This window comes from Hordeum vulgare, chromosome 5H (genome assembly GCF_904849725.1).
Source record: "Hordeum vulgare subsp. vulgare chromosome 5H, MorexV3_pseudomolecules_assembly, whole genome shotgun sequence".
NCBI lineage: Eukaryota > Viridiplantae > Streptophyta > Magnoliopsida > Poales > Poaceae > Hordeum > Hordeum vulgare.
Genome location: NC_058522.1, coordinates 580962834 through 580984577, shown reverse-complemented (window position 1 = coordinate 580984577; position 21744 = coordinate 580962834).

The following is a 21744-nucleotide window of genomic DNA, read 5'->3' as shown; positions in this document are numbered from 1 at the left end:
TCTTCTTCTTCATTGTCTTCCATCCTAACCCTTCTTTTTCCGTGCATGGTCCAAAAATAATATATGGGCATGAAACCTTTCTGAAGCAAGTGGAGATGATTATTTTTCGAGCTAGAGTACTCCTTCACGTTTCGACCGCTAACGCGTGGACAAGGCATAAAATTATCCACTTTGTTTGCCTCAGCCACATCGATAAATTTATGTAGGCCTGCAATAAATCCGGAACCATGTCGTTCGTCGTACATCCATCGCTTCCGTGCATCGATCTGGCATCATACATAAACAGTGAAATGACCACCGTACATTAACACATGCAATATTATTGTATCAATTACAGATGAAAAGGATAAGGTTGCTAACCTCGGTCGAGGATATCATTTTGTGTGAACTTAAGTGTGACTCGAACGTTAGTCACCGTACATCCATTGGCGGTTTATCTGTATTATGAAATTAAGTATATAAAAAAACCATTGCAGAACATCATGAATAGAGAAATGACCAAATTAATACAAGTTCATCATCACATTAAAACCAAAGCACAGTAGTGATCAAATGTTATTATTACAAAAATAAATACATAAAGTTCTCTCATAAAACAACATCCAACTATGTAAAACATTTAAATGCAACAACAAATGTGATCAAAATCGCAACTAAGGTAACAATTGACCCAACAACATAATGATACCAAGCCTCTTTATCAATGACATATTTTCTAATATTTCTAATCTTCAAGCGTATTTCATCCATCTTGAAGCGCATTGCATTAATATTTAACCGCATCCCATCCATCTTCATCTTGCGATCGTCGACGACATCGACAACATGCAACTCCAGTTCCATATTCTTCTCCTCAATTATTTTTAATTTTTTCTTCAATTATTGTTTTTCTTTTTCAACCAAATTTAACTTCTCGATCTGAATTTCTATATGGGTTGGAATTTCCTGTTCACCTACCTCCTAGATTAAAAAAATATATGTCACGTTGGTCGTCATAATTGTCATAAACACTAAATAAAACAAATAGTTATAAAAGATAATATATACCACATCCTAATCATAGACAGGACGAGGGCCGACGGAGGCGGATACCAAAACCATCGCACTATATAATAACAAGAAATAATGAAAGTAAGTAATTTATACAAGTATCTATCTATATCATACAAGTAAGAAAAAAGTTCTTTAAAAAAGAAGACAAGAATAAGAGGCTCACCACAGTGGTGCTCGCGACGAGATCGGCGCGGGCGATCGACAACGGTGAGGACGGGCACAAGACACTTGTGTAGTTGGTGCACGGCCAAACCTAGACAAATATTGAGCAAAATGGAGCTTGAAGGTCGAGCTTGGAGAGGAGAAAGCTTAAGTAGTGTGGCTCGGGCATTTCATCGAACACCTCATGTGCATGAACTAGAAGGATGGCAATAACATAGCATGCACACCTCAACAGCCAAAAAACAGAGGAGAGGGTGGCAGGGGCGAGGGTATATATAGGCGACACTTTAGTCCCAGTTTTAGACAAAAACTGGGACTAATAGCCTACCATTTAGTCCCGGTTCTGGCCAAAAACCGGGACTAATGCTCCGCGGCACGCCACGTGGCAGTTGTTGGATCTTTAGTCCCGATTTTTGCTCCGAACCGGGACTAATGAGATGAACCAAACCAGGACCAGTGTCGTCACAAACTGAACCGGGACCAATGCCTGCTAGGCATTGGTCCCGGTTTTAGTTTAAACCGGGGCTAATGTGGTTTTCGGCTTCGACCGAAAGACTCATTTTCTACTAGTGGAAGGGCAGTATCACACACTGGTGTATTTGAGGACATGGATACCTACACTTTGATTTTTGTACAATACATTGCAGTATAATATATATTATCTTAACTCGTACTTTTTGATAAATTTCATCTCTAGTTCTTCAATGACAATATTGTTTCCACTTGTTCTTGCTTAAACATATTTCCCAAGCAAAAAAGGCTTCTTATCTTTTGGTTTATTTGCACCATCGTGTGTTGTTAAACTATTTATGCTGCTATTATTCTGGAAATCAAGAGACCATATTCTTAAGATATAATTTAAAATACTATTTCTAGACACTTCTGCTTCAGATTTATGGTTACCATTGATACTAACATCAATTTTTTTTCTTAATATTACAAAAAACATATTTTTAAATATTATTTTTATGCCATGATATACCTGTCATTCTATTGCCATAATGGACGTGCGTGTCAACGTACACCATCGATTATCCAGTTCCCATCCGGGAGATCCTTAAAGTCAAATCATGTGTTGTCGCCATCACTTTTTTACGATCCCAGCAATTACATGCATCGGGTTAGAAACCTTCTTTCTCTGCTGCACAACTATACCCTCCGTGCCAACTCATCGTCCATGGATTGCATCTGAACGCCGAAAGTAACCATCAAATTTGGAGGAGTAAATTGCCAAAAAACTACCATATTTCGCGCAAATGTGTCCAGTGGCTACCACTTTAAGATTTTGTGCGAAAAACTACCAATTTTTTTTTAATATGTGGCAAAAAACTATCAATCTTTTTAACTACCCGATTTAGCTGTTTTAACCGTTTTTCTCAGAAAAGTGGCCCACATGTGAGGTGCCACGCTGGCTGGCGTTGCCGGCCCAGCGCAGACGGCCGTTAACGGCGCCCGCTCGCCGTCTCCGTCGTAGCTGGCGGTCAAATAGGTCAGTTCTGCTCCCTCCTCACTCACTTATCCTCTCCCTCTCCCTCTTCCTCCTGCTCTCACCCTATCACCGTCGCCGCCAGCGCCATTGTTGCCGCTTGAAGTTGAAGATACCGTTCTGCAAAGAGGAGGAGAGCTCGGACGAGGACATCTGCATGGTTTCCATGGATCAACAGCTCTTTGTAAGTACATCACTGTGGAACAGAGATAGGTTTAGGGTTAGGTTAGGGTTAGGTCATCCAAAATGTGGATTCGAAGTTTATTTTGGTTTGATTCCAAGATTCATTTGCAGGAAACCCCCGACACTGTGGTGGATCCATCTTTCTGTGGTTCTTTCCCTGAATCTGAGCCTACATGCATGATGCATCATCAGAGGCCGAAGAAGATGGTAGCTTTCGGAGGCTCTTTGACTGGGAGGCGCTTCCTGGATTGTCCTGTGCAGCAGTTATAAATTTTGCTGGTGGAGCTGTTAAATGCTAAATAAGGTGTTGTTAGCTTAGTTTTGGGAGAGAATTACTTATTTAACTGGATTTAAGAGTTAACTGAATTTAAATGTTAACTGAATTTATGTCTGCTACTAGATATGGTGTTGTTTGCTTAGTTTTGGGAAAGTAGTTAACTGAATTTAACAGATAACTGAATTTATGTCTGCTGCTAGATATGGTGGTGTTTGCTTAGTTTTGGGATGGTAGTTAACTGAATTTAACAGTTAACTGAATTTATGTCTACTGCTACATATGGTGGTGTTTGCTTAGTTTTGGGATAGTAGTTAACTGAATTTATGTCTGCTGCTAGATATGGTGGTGTTTGCTTAGTTTTGGAATAGTAGTTAACTGAATTTAACAGTTAATTGAATTTATGTCTGCTGCTAGATATGGTGGTGTTTGCTTAGTTTTGGAAGAGTAGTTAACTGAATTTAACAGTTAACTGAATTTAAGTGTTAACTTAATTTATCTCTGCTGCTAGATATGGTGGCGTTTGCTTAGTTTAACTATTTTGAGAGAATGACTTAGAGCATCTTCAACAGCCGCGCAAAAAGGCACGCGCGCTGTAAACCGCCATTTTAGCGCGCGCGGGACAGAATGGCGCGCTCCAGCGGCGGCGGGAAAACCGCGCGCGCGGGAACCGCTTGCGTGCGCGCGAAAAGGCGGCAGCTCGCGCGCCATTTTTGTCGCGCCGCTTCCCGCGCGCCTATAAAAGCGCAGCGCTCTGCCGCTCCCTCGCGTGCCGCCACCGCTTCGCTACCGCTCCGCTCTCTCTCTCTCTCCCTCTACCTGTCGTGCCGCTGCCGCCCCAGCGCGCCGCCACCGCTCCAGCGCCCCGCCCCCGACGCGCCACCATGCCGCCGCGCCGCCACCGTTCCAGCGCCCCGCCCCGACGCGCCACCATGCCGCCGCGCCGCCGTTCTGCGTCGGGCTACCGCGGTGTCCGCGAGCGCCCCAACGGTGGGTTCTACGCCGAGATACGCTCCGACGATCTCCGGCTTAGCCTCGACACATACGACACGGCGCACGAGGCCGCCCGCGCGTTCGACGCGACGGCGTGGCGCCTAGGCAGGCCGCGCCGTCAAATGAACTTCCAGGACGTCCACACGCTCCAGCAGGTGTTAGACCTCGCCTCGCCGCCTCGTCTAAACTCCGCACAAGACCGTGCGGAGCACACTGTGCGGCAGCGCCGCCTCCTCGTCGCCCAGGAGGACGAGCGGGTCATGGCGGAGTGGTGCCGGCACCACCCTGAGGACGTCGCCTACGAGCAGGATTATTGGGCAATGCGTCGCGAGGAGGACACGCGCCGGCGCCGCGAGGAGCGGTTGGACAGGAGTCGGCGGAAGGCATTGGCGAGTGCGCAGGCCGACATCGTCAATGCAGGCGGGAGGTCCTTCTTCACTGAAGAAGATGAGCGTTGGTTGGACATCTGACTGTCAACCTCTGACGACACCAACGACGATGATGATGGTGCAGATGATTGGAGCGACTGGGATTAGTTTTATGTTTTCGAACTATCTAGCACCGAACTATCTATCAATGTTTTCGGACTACCTATCTAGTTGCAATCTATGTAAAATAACTTTGTATCCTTTTTATTTTAATGCAATCTATTTATTAAAAATATTGTGCGCGCGGTGCATTTTTGCACGCCGCTGGAGCGGCGCGCGCGCTGTATTATAGCATGGCTGTTGGAGCCAGCGCCTATCCCCGCGCTAAATCAGCCGAAACGCGCGCGGCAAATACATTTTTTTGGGCGCGGCGGGAAGCGCGACTGTTGGAGATGCTCTAGCTAACAGTGAACTGAATTCACACAAGTTAACAGTTAACTGCAGCTAAATTCAGAATGTAGTTGTTAACTGAATTTTGTTCTGTTCTGTAGGATGAAGGTGTGAACTGTGGGGTGGTGGAGTGGGTGGATGCTCCTTGGCTAGAGATTTTACAAAGGTGCCTATCAAGGCTTTGGGAAATGTACCAGGAGCAGAACTTTGGTAGGGTAAAGGATCAACAAGCTCATGACAAAGAGGTGGTGAAGCTAAAGAAGGAAATTGACTTCCTATCAAATAGCTACAGCCAGTTGGTGGAAGATGTATCCAAGCTTTTTGACTATCAAGATGGCAAGATGTCTCATGACATGGACTATACTAGTTAGGCAATAAATAAAAAGAAGAAAGAACTTGAGGATCAGGCAAGGATTGAGATAAGTATGGAAAAGCTGAAGCTTGCCAAGGAGCAGAGGTGCATTCTTCAAAGCCAAGGAGATATCATTCAGAACATGAGGAAGGCCACGAAGGAAGTGCAGGTGGACAGGGACCTACTGTTGGGGAACGTCGCCTGGGAAATAAAAATTTTCCTACGCGCACGAAGACCTATCATGGTGATGTCCATCTACGAGAGGAGATGTGTGATCTACGTACCCTTGTAGACCGTACAGCAGAAGCGTTAGTAAACGCAGTTGATGTAGTGGAACGTCCTCACGTCCCTCTATCCGCCCCGCGAACTATCCCGCGATCAGTCCCACGATCTAGTGCCGAACGGACGGCACCTCCGTGTTCAGCACACGTACAGCTCGACGATGATCTCGGCCTTCTTGATCCAGCAAGAGAGACGGAGAGGTAGAAGAGTTCTCCGTCAGCGTGACGGCGCTCCGGAGGTTGGTGATGATCTCGTCTCAGCAGGGCTCGGCCCGAGTTCCGCAGAAACGCGATCTAGAGGTAAAACCGTGGAGATATGTGGTCGGGCTGCCGTGGCAAAAGTTGTCTCAAATCAGCCCTAAAACCCCACTATATATAGGAGGAGGAGGGGGGAGACTTGCCTTGGGGTCCAAGGACTCCCAAGGGAGTCGGCCGAGCCAAGGGGGAAGGCCTCCCCCTCCCAAACCGAATTCTACTTGGTTTGGAAGGTGGAGTCCTTCTTCCCTTTCCCACCTCCTTCTTTTTTTTCTTTCCTCTTTGATTTTCTTTCCTATGCGCATAGGCTCTTCTTGGGCTGTCTCACCAGCCCACTAAGGGCTGGTGCGGCACCCCAAACACCCATGGGCTTCCCCGGGGTGGGTGGGCCCCCCCGGTGAACTCCCGGAACCCATTCGTCATTCCCGGTACATTCCCGGTAACTCCGAAAACCTTCCGGTAATCAAATGAGGTCATCCTATATATCAATCTTCGTTTCCGGACCATTCCGAAAACCCTCGTGACGTCCGTGATCTCATCGGGACTCCGAACAACATTCGGTAACCAACCATATAACTCAAATACGCATAAAACAACGTCGAACCTTAAGTGTGCAGACCGTGCGGGTTCGAAAACAATGTAGACATGACCCGAGAGACTCCTCGGTCAATATCCAATAGCGGGACCTGGATGCCCATATTGGATCCTACATATTCTACGAAGATCTTATCGTTTGAACCTCAGTGCCAAGGATTCATATAATCCCGTATGTCATTCCCTTTGTCCTTCGGTATGTTACTTGCCCGAGATTCGATCGTCAGTATCCGCATACTTATTTCAATATCGTTTACCGGCAAGTCTCTTTACTCGTTCTATAATACAAGATCCCGCAACTTACACTAAGTCACATTGCTTGCAAGGCTTGTGTGTGATGTTGTATTACCGAGTGGGCCCCGAGATACCTCTCCGTCACACGGAGTGACAAATCCCAGTCTTGATCCATACTAACTCAATGAACATCTTCGGAGATACCTGTAGAGCATCTTTATAGTCACCCAGTTACGTTGCGATGTTTGATACACACAAAGCATTCCTCCGGTGTCCGTGAGTTATATGATCTCATGGTCATAGGAACAAATACTTGACACGCAGAAAACAGTAGCAACAAAATGACACGATCAACATGCTACGTTTATTAGTTTGGGTCTAGTCCATCACATGATTCTCCTAATGATGTGATCCCATTATCAAGTGACAACACTTGCCTATGGCCAGGAAACCTTGACCATCTTTGATCAACGAGCTAGTCAACTAGAGGCTTACTAGGGACAGTGTTTTGTCTATGTATCCACACAAGTATTGTGTTTCCAATCAATACAATTATATCATGGATAATAAACGATTATCATGAACTAAGAAATATAATAATAACTAATTTATTATTGCCTCTAGGGCATATTTCCAACACCTACTTAAGGAAGAGAAGAAGAAGCTGGAGTATCTTATTGCTGATCTGCTAAAAGTTGGGCATTGCACCAAAGAGAAGCTAGAGAGGATCAAGGCAATAGTGGATGAGTGAAGACCTACTATGGTCAGTTAAGTAATAGGCCTATATATATAGCTGGCCTTGGATGTTAGGTGTATATTTTGGGTAAGTGTCATGTGGTTTCATAACCTGAATCAAGATGGATGATATGAGCTAGCTACTGTTATGGTTTAAGAACTTGTTGCTTTTATCTATGATGTAATGACTTTTATGTTAAGACCTACTATGGTAAGTTAAGTTAGTAAGAATGTTTAGCAAATATAGTAGCTTATAGTTTCATAAATTATGTGTGGAAACTGAGAGTAGATAAATATAGTAGCTTACAGTAGCTTATAGTAGATATAAACTAACAGTAGCTTATAGTAGATATAAACTGACAGTAGCTATAAACTAACAGTAGCTTATAGTAGATATAAACTGACAGTAGCTATAAACCGACAGTAGCTTATAGTAGATATAAACTGACAGTAGCTATAAATTGACTGTAGCTTATAGTTTCATAAATATAGTAGCTTATAGTAGATATAAACTGACAGTAGATATAAACTAAAATCCAGACACTGTTAACTGAATTTCAGACACTGTTAACTGAATTTCAGACAGTGTTTACTGAATTCAGACACTGTTAACTGAATTTCAGACAGTGTTTACTGAATTCAGACACTGTTAACTAAATTTCAGACAGTGTCTACTGAATTTCAGACCTAAAACACACAACAACTAAAACAGGGAGAAATATAGCAACAGATAGTACCATCATACAACATGCACCCTTGCACAGATTAGAAATATAGCAAGCATGCACACTGCAACATGCACACCAGCAACAGTTCATACAACCAACAACAACAATATAGAGTACTTCCCATCCAATCAGCAACAGATCATACCAAAAGTAGTTCTAACTTATATACTGAAATATAGCTGCATACCTAACCCTACTTCTAACTTATATGCTGAAATATAGCAGCATACATAACCAGTAGTACTTCTAACAACCTCTGACGGCGCACTTCAGTTGTTCGTGAGGTTCTTCAAGCGCTCTGAGCGGTGCACCACACCCACCACCGGCTTCTTTCGCTCCCTCTTCTTCTTCTTGTTTCCGCTAGTGAAGACTGGCGGAATGATCTGCACTTCAGGGTCGAGGGCGGCCGCCGGCAGCGCGAAGACATCATCGGTCACCCTCTCCATCCTCGAGGCAAGATGGGTAGATCCGGCTGCGGTGCCGTCATCCTCGATGAGTGGTACATCCACCACCTTGCGCGCTGCATCATGTCGGTGGTACGCTGCACCTCCCTCATCGCCCAAAAGATGACGACGGAAGGTGGCACGCAGTAGCCGGGGGGAAGGCACAGAGCTTCTCGTTCTCTCGCATGACCTTGATCAGGCCACGGGCATGGTTGCGCATCATCTCAATGCTTGGGAACCAGCCCGTGATCTCATGGAGCTGCTCGCAGATCTCTTCGTTGTCGTCGGCGAGATCTTGCTCGGCCTTCTGCCAGCCAATGCTAGCGTCCATGGCGCCGGCGGTTGCGTCATGTGGGAGGGGGAGGATATTGGGAGAGAGAAGAGACGGAGGGCGGCGGTTTCTGTGTAGGAGGAGATGGGGAAGTAGTGCGAAGAGACGGTGGGCGGGTGGGTGGTCTTGTCATCATTTACAGTAGCCAGCCTCAGAAACCGAAACGGCCACCACTTGCAAACAACACATCACAATAGCTAACACTAAATACAGAAGTAGTAGTAACATGACAAGTTCCTATTACTATCCCATTCGCATTGCTCGCAGCATTTCTACCCGAGGTGCTGTGTTCGAGCCCCAGGCCTCCCCTTTTTTTGGTATTTTTTTAAATCAATTGGCCTACATCAAATTCATCTTAAACAAACCAGCAATCTTAGTAGCACATCACAATCTTAGTAGCACATCACAATCTTAGTACAAACCAGCAATCTTAGTACATCAAATATAATACATCAAATGGGATAGTAATACAATCTTAGCAACACACAATCTTAGTACAATTCATAGCAAAACATAGTTTCAATGGTTTCCACTTGCATTGAAATAGGATTCAAACCTGCTAGTAGGTTTCCTCTTCCTCTTGCCTGATAATATCACAGCAGCTCCAGTGGATGTTCTAGGTGCACTGAATCCCCTTCTTGATGCCCTTGCTGGTGCTCTTGGAGCTGCTGTTGAAACTGTTGATGCTGGTGCTCTTGGAGCTGCTGTTGAAACTATTGATGATGTTGCTCTTGGAGCTGCTGTTGAAACTGTTGATGTTGTTGCTCTTGGAGCTGTTGTTTTTTCTTTCTCATTGTGTTAGGACCAAGTGGTGGAGCAGTTGAGGCTGGGATGTGTGAACTTTGGTCTTGATGTGCTCTTTCTGGAGGTAATTGGGTAGCACTAGAGGAACCATTGAAAATTGCTCTATTCTCCTGCATGGCAAAATAAAAACAGTTATTGATTAGACCACACCTAACCTAAATTCAGGAAACATATAATGCAAAATGTGAAATGACCTGATGTATGTTCTTTCTCATCTGCAGACTTGGTTTCAGAGCTTTCCCATAGTTTGTAAATCTATGGCCTTATAGACCACAATTGCTGAATGTAATTGTTCCCATCCTACTTGTGTCCTTTGGTGCACGCACCTCAAACTATCCCTTCCTCCTAGCTGTCTGTTTCCTGCCTAATTTTTCTTTGAACACTGGGGGCTCAATATCCTGGGTTTGGGTGTGAGGCCAGAATTCAGGACCAGGGACATGGTACACAATGTCTTTGTATGCTTCAATATAAAGTGGTTTTTTGAAAAATTCATGCACAGAGTCCTCTGGGTGCATATGAACCTTGCTCATTGCTGCTATTGCATGACTGCATGTCACACCTGTCATGTCCCACCTCCTGCAGTCACATGATTTGGTAGCAAGGTTCACACATTACTGTTTCTCACCACTAGACACTTGCCAAATGTCAGGACCAGCCTTATGTGCCTCACAATATTTGGCATACTTCTTATTCTCCTCCTGTCGTGCTTTTGTCACGGCAGATGTCCTCGTGAATGGACTTTCTCGCCAATTCTATCAATGGGCAAAGATTCATCTCCTTGTAAAACTCTAGCTTTTATTGCATTATAATCAAGAACGAGCCTAATATCATGTTCTTCAAGGCAAAGAGCATTAATCTCGTTATTTTGGTTGAGCAACGGAGTTACTCGTAGCGATGAAACCAGTCTCTCGTAAGCGTACAAGTAATGTCGGTCCGAGCCGCTTCGATCCAACAATACCGCGGAATCAAGAAAAGACTAAGGAGGGCAGCAAAACGCACATCACCGCCCACAAAAACTTTTGTGTTCTACTCAAGAAGACATCTACGCATGAACCTAGCTCATGATGCCACTGTTGGGGAACGTCGCCTGGGAAATAAAAATTTTCCTACGCGCACGAAGACCTATCATGGTGATGTCCATCTACGAGAGGAGATGTGTGATCTACGTACCCTTGTAGACCGTACAGCAGAAGCGTTAGTAAACGCAGTTGATGTAGTGGAACGTCCTCACGTCCCTCTATCCGCCCCGCGAACTATCCCGCGATCAGTCCCACGATCTAGTGCCGAACGGACGGCACCTCCGTGTTCAGCACACGTACAGCTCGACGATGATCTCGGCCTTCTTGATCCAGCAAGAGAGGCGGAGAGGTAGAAGAGTTCTCCGTCAGCGTGACGGTGCTCCGGAGGTTGGTGATGATCTCGTCTCACCAGGGCTCCGCCCGAGTTACGCAGAAATGCGATCTAGAGGTAAAACCGTGGAGATATGTGGTCGGGCTGCCGTGGCAAAAGTTGTCTCAAATCAGCCCTAAAACCCCACTATATATAGGAGGAGGAGGGGGGAGACTTGCCTTGGGGTCCAAGGACTCCCAAGTGAGTCGGCCGAGCCAAGGGGGAAGGCCTCCCCCTCCCAAACCGAATTCTACTTGGTTTGGAATGTGGAGTCCTTCTTCCCTTTCCCACCTCCTTTTTTTTCTTTCCTCTTTGATTTTCTTTCCTATGCGCATAGACTATTCTTGGGCTGTCTCACCAGCCCACTAAGGGCTGGTGCGGCACCCCAAACACCCATGGGCTTCCCCGGGGTGGGTGGGCCCCCCGGTGAACTCCCGGAACCCATTCGTCATTCCCGGTACATTCCCGGTAACTCCGAAAACCTTCCGGTAATCAAATGAGGTCATCCTATATATCATTCTTCGTTTCCGGACCATTCCGAAAACCCTCGTGACGTCCGTGATCTCATCGGGACTCCGAACAACATTCGGTAACCAACCATATAACTCAAATACGCATAAAACAACGTCGAACCTTAAGTGTGCAGACCCTGCGGGTTCGAGAACTATGTAGACATGACCCGAGAGACTCCTCGGTCAATATCCAATAGCGGGACCTGGATGCCCATATTGGATCCTACATATTCTACGAAGATCTTATCGTTTGAACCTCAGTGCCAAGGATTCATATAATCCCGTATGTCATTCCCTTTGTCCTTCGGTATGTTACTTGCCCGAGATTCGATCGTCAGTATCCGCATACTTATTTCAATCTCGTTTACCGGCAAGTCTCTTTACTCGTTCCGTAATACAAGATCCCGCAACTTACACTAAGTCACATTGCTTGCAAGGCTTGTGTGTGATGTTGTATTACCGAGTGGGCCCCGAGATACCTCTCCGTCACACGGAGTGACAAATCCCAGTCTTGATCCATACTAACTCAACGAACACCTTCGGAGATACCTGTAGAGCATCTTTATAGTCACCCAGTTACGTTGCGACGTCTGATACACACAAAGCATTCCTCCGGTGTCCGTGAGTTATATGATCTCATGGTCATAGGAACAAATACTTGACACGCAGAAAATAGTAGCAACAAAATGACACGATCAACATGCTACGTCTATTAGTTTGGGTCTAGTCCATCACATGATTCTCCTAATGATGTGATCCCGTTATCAAGTGACAACACTTGCCTATGGCCAGGAAACCTTGACCATCTTTGATCAACGAGCTAGTCAACTAGAGGCTTACTAGGGACAGTGTTTTGTCTATGTATCCACACAAGTATTGTGTTTCCAATCAATACAATTATATCATGGATAATAAACGATTATCATGAACTAAGAAATATAATAATAACTAATTTATTATTGCCTCTAGGGCATATTTCCAACACCTACTTAAGGAAGAGAAGAAGAAGCTGGAGTATCTTATTGCTGATCTGCTAAAAGTTGGGCATTGCACCAAAGAGAAGCTAGAGAGGATCAAGGCAATAGTGGATGAGTGAAGACCTACTATGGTCAGTTAAGTAATAGGCCTATATATATAGCTGGCCTTGGATGTTAGGTGTATATTTTGGGTAAGTGTCATGTGGTTTCATAACCTGAATCAAGATGGATGATATGAGCTAGCTACTGTTATGGTTTAAGAACTTGTTGCTTTTATCTATGATGTAATGACTTTTATGTTAAGACCTACTATGGTAAGTTAAGTTAGTAAGAATGTTTAGCAAATATAGTAGCTTATAGTTTCATAAATTATGTGTGGAAACTGAGAGTAGATAAATATAGTAGCTTAGAGTAGCTTATAGTAGATATAAACAAACAGTAGCTTATAGTAGATATAAACTGACAGTAGCTATAAACTAACAGTAGCTTATAGTAGATATAAACTGACAGTAGCTATAAACCGACAGTAGCTTATAGTAGATATAAACTGACAGTAGCTATAAATTGACTTTAGCTTATAGTTTCATAAATATAGTAGCTTATAGTAGATATAAACTGACAATAGATATAAACTAAAATCCAGACACTGTTAACTGAATTTCAGACACTGTTAACTGAATTTCAGAAAGTGTTTACTGAATTCAGACACTGTTAACTGAATTTCAGACAGTGTTTACTGAATTCAGACACTGTTAACTGAATTTCAGACACTGTCTACTGAATTTCAGACCTAAAACACACAACAACTAAAACTGTTGGGGATATTACCTGCGGTTATGACCCGCCAAATATGGGCCGGATCACCGTTAAGGCGATTCATCCTTTAAGGCTAGTTGGGCTTCTGCCCGGGCGGTTTGAAGTTGTAAGATGGTTATGATTTGTAAAAGGACTCTGGGATCGGAAAGACGGCGACTTAGAGATCGCGGTGGTCACAATTTGTAAACCAGCTGGGACTCTTGTAAACCCTAAGGCTTCGACCTATATATAAAGGCGAGTCTGGAGGGGGAGAGGCAGGTTAGAAATCATCGAGTGCTAGGTTAGGGCGAATCACGCCTTCCTTGTAATCGAATCCACATCAATACACACAAAGCAGGACGTAGGCTATTACCTCTTCTCGAGGGGCCGAACCTGGGTAAATCGCCGTGTCTCTCCCGCTTAACCCCTTTGAGTCGCCACCAAGGTGCGATGGCTCCAGTACTAAGTCCTTTCACGAGGACATCTGCCGTGACAAAACCACGACAGTTGGCGCCCACCGTGGGGCCTACGCACGGTGGAGTTGAGTTCTCAAAGGAAGCCCTACCAGGGTTTGGGAGTTACGCGGCGGCGCTCATGACTTGGAGCCGACGCGGCATAGCCTACATCGACAACCAGCGGTGGGGACCCGAAGCAAATTCCTTGGAATCAGGCTACAGGGTCCCCTTCGGCAAGATCAACGTCTTCATCGGCATGGTCGGGTCACCCATCCCTGAGCTGGACGTCTCCTCCGACACCGTCGAGCCGGCCAGGTTCGTTCATCCAGTCGTAACAGGGAATCTGACCCGCCCCGTCTTTGTGGGGTTCACGCAGGGCTCGGAGGAGCCGGAACATGCGGCGGCTCAAGGAGTCACCCCCGTCAACTCTGACGACGAGTCATCCATGGGCGATTCGGACTCCATCCGGCCCCTCCACGGGGACGGCCTCGGAGGCTTGTCATTGGCCATGGATCCGGAAACCCTCGATCGAACCCACCGCCAGATCGCCATCTACATGGCCGGGGCAACTCAACCCGCGCACAATCCAGCCGGGGGCGATGGAACCGGCGGAACGTCCAAAACGGCGTCGGCGATCCTGGTGGAATTAGCAGCAGAAATCACGAGGCTAATGTCAACCCCCCTGACGCCAGAGAACCAAGAAGAGGTAAACGCGGAGCTAGCAAAATTGAGGGAGGCGGTGGCGAAGGCCCACCAGGACGCAGAGACAGAGTCCGCCAGGATGGAGACTCGACAAGCCCAGATTACGGCCGAGAGGATGCGTCTGAACACCGACAACTGGCGGCTCGAAAGACAGCAGCGCGCATCCGACGCCGTCCATCAGCGGCGACACCAGGGACGCCTGCCCCATGACCTAAATCCGACTCGCTTGTTCAACACTCCCCAGACACCCGGGATGGGAGCCGCCCCAGCAGGAGGGCCGGTACGCCCCCCTAACCCGCCAAACCAGCCTACCGAGGGTCAAATCCCTCGGTTCCGTACCCCTCGAGGTCACTTCTCGAACCCGGTGGATAATGTGCTTGCCTCAACTCACCATCTCGAATCTCTCCCGATCCATGGCAACACCCCCGCCGAGATCGAGGCAAGGAACGCCATCGAGATGTTAAAAACGGCGGTGGTCCAAAACGCGCAGTTCTCGCACAGCCCCGAGCGATTGCATTCCACCCCCCAGGCGAGTTACACCAGGGGCTGGCCGGAGGACCAGCCAGCCGTAAACAGCGCCCCACGACAAGACAACCCGCCGGATCGGGACCCGCCGGGCAGAGGTCCCCCTAACATCCAAGACATCCAGACTCCTCCCGCGGGAACCAAAGGGCGAGTGGGGGTGCCCTGCTTATCCCTGGCCCTTCGAAATGAAAGGATGCCCAAGGATTTCAAAGGACCAAGAAAGGTGCCTAATTACACACCGGACCTTGAACCGACATCTTGGGTCGAGGGCTATGAGATCGCCATGGACATGCTCGACGTGAACGAGGCGGTTTGCGCCAGATATTTTACCATGATGCTCGAAGGATCGGCGCGCACCTGGCTGAAAAACCTACCCCCCAATTCCGTCCAGTCCTGGGCCAAGTTGAAGGAGCGTTTCATCAAAAACTTCCGGGGAACCTGCAAACGGCCAATGACGATCGTCGACTTACAACACTGCGTTCAACGCCCGGATGAGTCGGCGCACCACTAGTCGCGGCGAGTCGCAGAAATCATTCACTCATCCGATGGCATCACGGCAGCAGAAGCTGTGCTTATCCTCGAGCACAACTGCCACTATGAACCACTGGTCCAGCAGTTGGGGCGACTCAAGCGGAAGGTCCAGGATATGGGCGAGCTAATGGATACCCTTACCAGGTACGCCGAGGCTGACGACACCAAGGATCCCGGTGAGGATGGTAAAGCTAACTCACCCAAAAAAGGCGACTCGGCCAAGAGCCATGCCCGCCTCCAAGGCCGGAACCGTCACAACCAGGGGAGCAACGGGAAGCGCAGGTCGCATGAGGAGCCCTCGGACCTGGTCGCCAACACCAACGCCAACGACGGCAAAAAGAAGAATCGGGGCTTCAGTGGAAAAAGGCCGCGTAACTACGAAGAGCTGCTTAAGGGCCCATGCCCGCACCACGCCACGACCGACGGCCCGGCGAGTCACTCTTGGGAGAACTGCTTCGTGATGCGAGAATTCCGGGCTGAGGCGATCAAAAAGAGCCAGGCCGAAGATCCGAACCGTCGCCCGGACCAACTCGCCGCACCCAACCAAAGGCACAACCCCTTCGGCGGTTTTCCCGAACAGGAGGCACAGGGGGGCCCGCAGCCAGGCGGCGGCCAGTACCCGGTGCATCACCACCACCGGCGGTATAACCCGCCGGGAAATTTTCAGCAACCACCCCCACCAGGGGCCCCGCAGGATCAAGACGACCACGGGGGTTTCCGCAATAACCCTAAACAGCTAAGTAATGGACAATATCATGTTTTTACCACTAATGCCTGCAGGCGTGATAAAAAGGTACATCACCGGGCGTTCAGCGTGGTTGAACCGGCAGTTCCCCGATACCTCCATTGGTCCGAGCAGACCATAACGTGGAGCAGAGAGGATCACCCGCCACGGATTGATAACCCGGGCGACTTGGCACTGGTCGTGGCTCCCCAAGTGGGGGGATACACCCTATCGAAAGTACTAATGGATGGTGGCAGCAGCATCAATATCCTGTACTTCGACACCTTCCGGAGGATGAATCTGTCAGAAAAAGACTTGATGCCTTCAACCACGGTCTTCCACGGCATCGTCCCGGGCAAATCGGCTTACCCCATAGGCCGGGTTAGGCTCTCAGTAGCGTTTGGAACCACGCAAAATTACAGGTCGGAGTCTTTGACCTTTGAGGTGGTCAAACTAAAAAGCCCGTACCATGCTTTGTTCGGGCGACCGGCTTACGCTCGGTTTATGGCCCGCCCGTGCTACGTCTACCTCAAGCTCAAAATGCCGGGTCCCAACGGGCCTATCACAGTTGACGGAGATAGAAGGATTGCGAAGGAGTGCGAGGAAGGAGACGCGGCTTATGCGGAAGTCGCCTGTGCGGCGGAAGAACTCAAAAATCACCGAGCCAATGTTGACCCGGCCGACATGTCGCCACTGAAAAAGCCAACTACAGGTTCCGAGTCTCCCCTCAAGTTCAAAGCAACGGATGACACGAAGACAGTCGACTTCGTCGCCGGCGACTCATCCAAGCAGTTTACCATTGGGACAGGCCTGGATCCCAAATAGGAAAGCGCGCTCATCGAATTCATCCGTGAGAATCGGGACATCTTTGCATGGAAACCCTCTGACATGCCGGGTGTACCAAGAGAATTCGCTGAGCACCATCTTAATATTGACCCAAAGTGCAAACCTGTCCAGCAATACCTTCGCAGGTTTAACGAGGAGCGACGGAAGGCGATTGGGGAAGAAGTCGCCCGACTCTTAGCTGCTGGGTTCATCGTGGAAGTTTTTCACCCCAAATGGCTAGCTAACCCGGTGTTGGTACTCAAGAAGAATGGCACGTTTCGCATGTGTATTGACTATACGGACCTCAACAAGGCTTGTCCCAAGGATCCTTTCGCCCTTCCCTGCATCGACCAAATTATCGATTCGGTGGCGGGATGCGAGCGTTTGTGTTTCTTGGACGCCTATTCGGGCTATCGTCAGATCAAAATGGCTGTGGAAGATCAGGAGAAGACTGCTTTCATAACCCCGTTCGGGGCCTTTTGCTATGTATCAATGCCGTTCGGGCTCAAGAGCGCGGGGGCGACTTACCAACGCTGCATCCAGAATTGTCTTCATAGCCAGATTGGCCGCAACGTCCACGCTTATGTTGACGACATCGTGGTCAAAACCCGCCGGGGGGAAACGCTTCTCGAGGATCTTAAGGAAACCTTTGATAATTTACGAGTGTATCAGATGAAGCTAAACCCTACCAAGTGCGTTTTTGGCGTGCCCGCGGGAAAATTACTAGGTTTCTTGGTATCAGAGCGCGGCATCGAGGCTAACCCAGAAAAGATTGAAGCAGTTACCTCACTCGGCAAACCGACGAACGTTAATCAGGTTCAGCGATTGGCGGGTCGTGTAGCAGCACTCAGCCGTTTCGTGAGCCGCCTCGGCGAAAAGGCGATTCCTCTCTACCAACTGTTGAGAAAATCGGACCAATTCGTATGGACAGAGGAGGCTGACGAGGCATTTCAGGCCTTAAAACATCAATTGGTTAACCCGCCGGTCCTGGCGGCCCCCATTGAAAAAGAGCCTATGCTCCTATACATCGCCGCGAACTCTAGAGCGGTCAGCGTGGCTATGGTCGTCGAGAGAAAGGAGGAAGGAAAGGAATACCCGGTTCAACGCCCGGTGTACTTCGTCAGTGAAGTGTTAACTCTTTCCAAACAGCGATACCCACATTGGCAGAAGCTAGTCTATGGGGTGTTCATGGCGAGTCGAAAGCTCAAACATTATTTCCAGGAACACCCGATCACCGTGGTCAGTTCCGCACCCCTTGGTGACGTCATCCAAAATCGCGAGGCAACGGGGCGAATCGCCAAATGGGAAATAGAGCTCGGGTCACATCATATACAGTATACCCCTCGCACAGCCATCAAGTCCCAGGCACTAGTTGATTTCGTCAATGACTGGACGGAGCTTCAAGTCCCGGAGGATCGGCCTGACCTTACCTAATGGACCATTTATTTTGACGGATCCAGGCAGTTGGAAGGTTCGGGGGCGGGTGTGGTGTTAGTATCCCCCCAAGGAGACAAGTTCTGCTACGTCCTCCGGCTCATGTTCCCTTGCACAAACAATGCGGCAGAGTATGAAGCCCTGCTTCACGGGTTGCGCCTGGCAAAAGAGATGAACCTCACCCGAGTCAGGTGCTTTGGGGATTCAGATTTGGTGGCGCAACAGGTTTCGGGCACTTGGGACTCTCGAGATCCTATGATGGCGGCTTATAGGCGGGCTGTATCCAACGTGGCGAGCTATTTTCATGGCTACCAGGTTGATCACATTGACCGGCAACTCAACGAGGCAGCCGATGCCCTCTCGCGACTCGGCTCACAGAGAAAGCCGGTTCCCCCTAATGTATTCCTGGATGTCCTGCATAAACCATCTGTGACTGTCCTCACGGAGGAGGAATTGGCGATACCAGATCCCGAGTCTCAGCTTGTGGCGGTTCTTCATGTTGCTCCGGATTGGGCTCTGCCTTACTTAGCTTATCTTGCTCGTGGCGAATTACCTACTGACGAAGTTCTGGCTCGCCAGATTGTTCGACGCAGCAAGTCCATGGTCATCATTAATGGCGAGTTGTATAAACGAAGCACTTCAGGAGTCTTTCAGCGGTGCGTTTCTTCCGAGGAAGGGTGCGTGATCCTAAATGACATCCATTCTGGGGACTGTGGGCACCACGCCGGGTCACGTTCTTTGGTATCAAAAGCTTTCCGGCACGGTTTCTTTTGGCTGACGGCTCACGCAGACGCAGAAGACATAGTGCGGCGGTGTGAGGGGTGCCAACGATATGGGAAACAGGCTCATGTGCCGGCTCAGGAATTAAGGATGATCCCCGTTACTTGGCCTTTCGCGGTCTGGGGGCTGGACATGGTCGGTCCTTTTAAGATGTCTTCCAACAAGAAAACTCACTTGTTAGTGGCGGTCGATATATTCACTAAATGGATTGAGGCGGAACCAGTCGGGGCTTGCGACGCAGAGACCGCGGTAAAATTCCTGAAGAAGTTGATTTTCCGTTTTGGATACCCTCACAGCATCATTACAGACAATGGTACCAACTTGTCCCAAGGAGCGATGTTGGACTTCTGTCGCCGTGAACACATTCGGCTGGATGTCTCTGCAGTTGCTCACCCACAGTCGAACGGACAGGCCGAGCGGGCGAATCAGGAGGTCTTGCGAGGAATCAAACCTCGGCTCATAACTCCCCTAGAAAGAACTCCAGGGTGTTGGGTGGAGGAGTTACCTTCGGTATTGTGGAGCATCCGGACCACCCCAAATCAGTCCACGGGGTTCACCCCTTTCTTTTTGGTGTATGGAGCAGAAGTCGTTCTCCCTACCGACATAAGGCATGATTCTCTTAGGGTCATATGTGGAGCGGGACAACGAGCGGGCGCGTCAGGATTCTTTGGATGCTTTGGAGGAGGCACGCGACTTAGCGGCGGCTCGCTCGGCGATTTATCAGCAAGATTTGCGGCGTTATCATAGTCGCCGAGTGAAGAGTCGGATTTTCCAAGAAGGAGATTTGGTGCTTCGATTGATTTAAGATCGGGCAGGCATGCACAAACTTTCGTCCCCTTGGGAAGGGCCTTTTGTGGTCAGCAAAAACCTCCGCAATGGTTCCTATTACTTGATGGATCTTCGGCCTGATCGACCGACCACGGGGGCTGAGTCAACCCGCCCCTGGAATATTGCCCATTTGCGGCCTTACTACACTTGAGTTTTTAAAGCTCCATGCTTTGTAAGTTTTTCAGTTTCATTATGAATTAATATAATGTTTCCCTATCTTGGGGGCTTCTTTAAAAGAAAGCAATATCATCCTGTTGCGACCTTATGAGCCGACAGAACTTGCATTAAGGGTGGGTGCACGGGCTTTCTGACTCACCTCCCCCTGTCGCGACCGTATGAGCCGACGAAACCTGCATTAAGGGTGGGTGCACGAGTTTTTTGACTCGCCTCCCCCTGTCGCGACCGTATGAGCCGACGAAACCTGCATTAAGGGTGGGTGCACGAGCTTTCTGACTCGCCTCCCCCTGTCGCGACCGTATGAGCCGACGAAACCTGCATTAAGGGTGGGTGCACGAGTTTTTTGACTCGCCTCCCCCTGTCGCGACCGTATGAGCCGACGAAACCTGCATTAAGGGTGGGTGCACGAGTTTTTTGACTCGCCTCCCCCTGTCGCGACCGTATGAGCCGACGAAACCTGCATTAAGGGTGGGTGCACGAGCTTTCTGACTCGCCTCCCCCTGTCGCGACCGTATGAGCCGACGAAACCTGCATTAAGGGTGGGTGCACGAGCTTTCTGACTCGCCTCCCCCTGTCGCGACCGTATGAGCCGACGAAACCTGCATTAAGGGTGGGTGCACGAGTTTTTTGACTTGCCTCCCCCTGTCGCGACCGTATGAGCCGACGAAACCTGCATTAAGGGTGGGTGCACGAGCTTTCTGACTCGCCTCCCCCTGTCGCGACCGTATGAGCCGACGAAACCTGCATTAAGGGTGGGTGCACGAGCTTTCTGACTCGCCTCCCCCTGTCGCGACCGTATGAGCCGACGAAACCTGCATTAAGGGTGGGTGCACGAGCTTTCTGACTCGCCTCCCCCTGTCGCGACCGTATGAGCCGACGAAACCTGCATTAAGGATGGGTGCACGAGTTTTTTGACTCGCCTCCCCCTGTCGCGACCGTCTGAGCCGACGAAACCTGCATTAAGGGTGGACGCCTGAGCTTTTTGACTCGTCTCCCCCTGTCGCGACCGTATGTGCCGACAAAAATTACTCGTGATACGACTTGGCCTTGGCGGACTAAGTACTGCAGCCGTGTCTTTGATAAAGGTTAACCAAATATTTTAACCCGCCCCAAAGGCGGTACAAGGGTTTTTTTTGCAGATGTCGTCAAAAGATAATACTGGCTATTACATGGCTCTTGGGCCAAATTCAAGGAGATTCTACTTTACTAGGTCCTGCTTTGAGCTCTGACCAGCCTCGATTTGTAAATCGCCTAGCACCCAGTTACAACGGGATAAAGAGGCAAAATCGTCTTCCTCAGTCAAGATTGAGTTCAGGTCCGCTTCCCAGTCGAAGGGATTTTTGGGTCGCCGAGGGGTCAGGTTG